Consider the following 5,000-nt stretch of genomic DNA (forward strand, 5'->3'; position numbering starts at 1 on the left):
ACCTGGTATCCCCAGGTGGTTTCCCATCCAAGTACTAACCAGACCTAAACCTGCTAAGATTCAGAGATCGGGCATTGACTCTTTTTTTTTTTTTTTTTTTATGAAAGGTTATTATATAATTCGTGAAATTTTCCAAAAAGATTAAATCAATCAATCAATCAATCACCTTTATTTATATAGTGCTTTAAACAAAATACATTGCGCCAAAGCACTGAACAACATTCATTTGGAAAACAGTGTCTCAATAATGCAAAATGATAGTTAAAGGCAGTTCATCATTGAATTCAGTTATGTGATCTCTGTTCAGTTGAAATAGTGTCTGTTTTTATTTGCAATCAAGTCAATGATATCGCTTTAGATGCTGCTGCAAAGAGAGGGCTATTTAAAGACCGACCAATCTAATCACCAGTACATTATATAAGTAGGAAAGAAAACCCAAAAGCTTAAAGCACCTGGTATTCCTAGGCAGTCTCTCATCAAAGTACTAACCAGACCTAAACCTGCTAAGATTCAGAGATCGGGCATTGACTCTTTTTTTTTTTTTTTTTTTTTTTTTTAATGAAAGATTATTATATAATTCGTGAAATTTTCCAAAAAGATTAAAGCACCTGGTATTCCCAGGCAGTCTCCCATCCATGTACTAACCAGGCCCAAACCTGCTAATATTCAGAGATCGGACATTTACTCTATTTTTTGGAAAATATGTTTTATACTAAGTGAAAAATGTCCAAAAAGCTTACAGCACCTGGTATTCCCAGGCGGTCTCCCATCCAAGTACTAACCAGGCCCAACCCTGCTTAGCTTCCGAGATCAGACGAGATCGGGCATAGCCAGGTTGGTATGGCCGTAAGCGAAGACTGCTGCAAAGAGAGGGCTATTTAAAGACCAGCCAATCTAATCGCCAGTACATTATATAAGTAGGAAAGAAAACCCAAAAGCTTAAAGCACCTGGTATTCCTAGGTAGTCTCTCATCAAAGTACTAACCACACCTAAACCTGCTAAGATTCAGAGATCGGGCATTGACTCTATTATTTGGAAAAATTATTATATACTAAGTGAAAAATGTCCAAAAAGCTTACAGCACCTGGTATTCCCAGGCGGTCTCCAATCCAAGTACTAACCAGACCTAAACCTGCTAAGATTCAGAGATCAGTGCACTGACTCTATTTTTTGGCAAAATTATTATATACTAAGTGAAACATTTCCAAAAAGCTTACAGCACCTGTTATTCCGAGGAGGTCTCCCATCCAAGTACCAACAAAGCCCAAACCTGCTTAGCTTCCGAGATCAGACGAGATGGGGCATAGCCAGGTTGGTATGACCATAAGCTAAGACTGCTGCAAAGAGAGGGCTATTTAAAGACCGACCAATCTAATCACCAGTACATTATATAAGTAGGAAAGAAAACCCAAAAGCTTAAAGCACCTGGTATTCCTAGGCAGTCTCTCATCAAAGTACTAACCAGGCGCAAACCTGCTAATATTCAGAGATCGGGCATTGACTCTATTTTTTGGCAAAATTATTATATACTAAGTGAAAAATGTCCAAAAAGCTTACAGCACCTGGTATTCCCAGGCGGTCTCCCATCCAATTACTAACGAGGCCAAACTCCAGTCTGGATCCAGAACACCTGAGAAAAGATGATGCTGACCCTCAGAGGACCCCAGATGATGCTACCTTGAATCAACAAACAGAACTAACAATTATTGCTAAATGTGTCACTGAATCATATAATAACTTAATTAATAATATTGATAGTTCATCGTCCAGCTGACTACGTCTTATATTATTATTATTTTTATTTTTTCTAAAATCCTGTCAAATGTGCACAAACTACTAGCTACTACTAAATATTGTAGAAACATAATTTTCTGTAAAGTTGCTTTGTAACGATTTATTTTGTAAAAAGCGCTATACAAATAAACTTGAATTGAATTGAATTGAATTAACGAGGCCAAACCTGCTTAGCTTCCGAGATCAGACGAAATCGGGCATAGCTTTTTTTTTTTTTTTTTTTTTTTTTATATTTAAAGTCTTATTTCCTTTTAAAACAGTCTTTTAACTTTTTTTTCTAAAAAAGACTCAAATCAATATTAAAAGAATAATTAACATACATTTTAAAAACAATCAAAATCATATTTTTACAATAATACATTAAAATGAAAATATGTCATTTCAAGGAATTGATTCCCTTTTACACTATTTTTTTACAAACACTTATTTTTCATTTTTCATATTATAGTAACAAAACAGAACATTTAGAATAAAACACATCTTTATCCTAAATAAAATGCACACTTGTATTTTTGTCTTCTTTTGTTTGACCATGTTTCTTCTGCTCCATTTAATAAACCTTGCAATGTTTAAGATGCAATTTAAAAAACACTCATTCTTGACATTTATTAAAATAGCGACCCCTCTTTTTTTTTCCTTCCTATATCACAATTACTATACATTTCTCCATTCCACAATTTTCTAATTTCATGACTTATTTTATCTTCCCACCTCATTCCTTGTAGACATAACATATCACTCTTTTTAGTCAGACACATCAATCTTTCAAACTTTAGACTTCGGGATAAGTCTCTAGCCTTCAATGAAACAATACTTAGATAACTCATTAAGGAAAACACAGGATAAACCAATAACCACCACTCAATTAGTTTCATTGTCTTTAAAGGAACACTCCACCGTTTTTTGAAATAGGGCTTATTCACATTATTTCCTACATTTAGATAGGTGGGCAAATGCATTTTTGTGTCAGTGCATGCATTGTTTTAGTTTGACTGGGTCGGCGTTAGCTTAGCTTAGCACAATGAATGGAATCCTTTGTTGCCAGCTAGCATGGCCTGAGTAAAAGTGATCAAAAAAATAAAAAAAAAACACCTAATTACTTCTTGTGGACTGCGTATTCACAACGAGTACGAATAGCGATCCAGATTAACACTAGGCGATTTCCTAGGCAGATATTGGCTTGGGACTATATTATGGGGAAGCACAGGCGAAGCACTGCTACTTCGGGGCAGAGAATCACGCAACACATGAAATCCCACGACTTCCGTCAACATACCGGCGTGAATAGTAGCTGCCTGCCTGGCTATTTTCCTTACAGTACACGAATGGCGATGAACATGGCTGATTTTGAGAGAGACGAAGAGGGTGACTTCTCAGACAGTCAAGAACCAGAACCATACCTATTTGAACCAGAGTTTACAGAAGACGAGCTGCATGCTTTGGAAATAGAACGACAGTAGGAGACTGCGGTCAAGCCAGCCGCACTTCAGAAAAACACTGTCAAGCCAGCCGCGAGTGAAATTTATATGCGCGTGTATTAGTTGCGATCGCTCAACAGCCTGAGGACGTGAGGATGAGAGCCAACATGAACTGGTGGTGTGAATGTGGGGGAATATGCCAATCTATGCCGACGGAAATAGAGTGTCTTTGCTGTAGAGAGTGGGACATGTTTTTGCAATTGATGACCAGGCTCAACACGTCAGATCAAGATGCGCGTGCCCGAAGTTGTGTCACATCTACAGAGGATGTCACGGCGCTGATCCATTCTGCAGTACTCGATTTTTTTTCCGGTGTGACAAAGTGAACTGGAAAAAACGCCCCACGCCGAATGGACCAAATGGACAGCTGTCCACAGAGTAAGTGATTATTTTAATCATGACGCATGTATAGATCGACCCATATTATACCTGTATTCACATAGAGTTGATGTTTTCATGTGTTGCGTGATATCTCTGCGCCGAAGTAGCAGTGCTTTCTTCTGTGCTTCCCCATAATATAGTCCCAAGTCAATATCTGCCTAGGAAATCGCCTAGTGTTAATCTGGATCGCTATTTGTACTCGTTGTGAATACGCAGGCCACAAGAAGTAATTAGGTGGGTTTTTTTTATTTTTTTGATCACTTTTACTCAGGCCATGCTAGCTGGCAACAAAGGATTCCATTCATTGTGCTAAGCTAAGCTAACGCCGACCCAGTCAAACTAAAACAATGCATGCACTGACACAAAAATGCATTTGCCCACCTATCTAAATGTAGGAAATAATGTGAATAAGCCCTATTTCAAAAAACGGTGGAGTGTTCCTTTAAAGAAAACATGTCTTGCTTCCCCCATTTCCACTTTTCCTCCTTTCCTTTAGCGCATCTCTTCTTATTTTCTGCTTTTTAAGAACCTGTTGAATGTCTACTCCACCTTTTGTTCTTGCTTTTACACCTATATTCAGTCTTTCTATTCCTTTATTTTCCAAACCAAGAATCCTCCCCCCATTTTCCACTTCTCTTACCTCCGGCAGTATCTTCATTCCCTTATCCTCATCCTTTTCTTGACCTTTTTCATAGTCCATCCCAGTCGTGTCCACTTCTTCCTTTTCCTTAGAAAAGTCTTTGTTAATCAGATTTATTTCCTCTTTGTCTACTCCTTTTCCCGTCTCCATTCCTTGTTCTCCATCTTTGTTCTTTTCTTCATTCTCATCTTTGTTGGTTTCCTCCTCTTCCTCATTGTCCTGTTCATCTTCCTTTCCTTGAGTCTGCCGCAGTGAATCATTTAAATGCTCAGTTGCAGTATCTCCCATCACCTCCTGTACGTCCATATTTGTGTCCTCATTTACCTCATGTTCCATCTCACATCTGCATCTCATGATTGCTTTGTCGCAGCCTTGGCACCGTGGGACTTTGCAGTCCCGCGCATAATGCCCCTGCTCAAAACAGTCTCGACATTTGAATTGCGGACAGTCCTTTTTCTCATGTTACACACTTACACAGATCCTGCATGTCTTCAATTGGTTGTCATGAATCACTCTGTAGTACTGCACTCCTTCTTCAGTCATGAAACTGGTATTATATGGCAAAGATGTCACTTCTTTTGGAAGCTTTACCTTTAGAAAACGTGTTCCGTCCGCCACTGTTGTCCCCGGATGATATCTCCTTCTTAGAGGCAATATGGGAGTTACTCCCCAATCTATCAGTTTTTGAATGATTTCCTCATCTTCT

At 38.4% G+C, this 5,000-nt stretch overlaps 1 non-coding gene and 1 pseudogene across 1 annotated transcript; both read right to left on the reverse strand.

Moving 5' to 3' along the window:
- Positions 1-733: 733 nt before the first annotated feature.
- Positions 734-852, reverse strand: LOC127998765 (5S ribosomal RNA). Its single transcript, XR_008171596.1, has one exon. It is a non-coding gene; the product is annotated as a 5S ribosomal RNA (ribosomal RNA).
- Positions 853-1,211: 359 nt separating this feature from the next.
- LOC128007185 (uncharacterized) lies at positions 1,212-1,330 on the reverse strand (annotated as a pseudogene).
- Positions 1,331-5,000: the final 3,670 nt, after the last annotated feature.

This window comes from Carassius gibelio, chromosome B22 (assembly GCF_023724105.1).
Source record: "Carassius gibelio isolate Cgi1373 ecotype wild population from Czech Republic chromosome B22, carGib1.2-hapl.c, whole genome shotgun sequence".
In the NCBI taxonomy this organism is placed as follows: Eukaryota; Metazoa; Chordata; class Actinopteri; order Cypriniformes; family Cyprinidae; genus Carassius; species Carassius gibelio.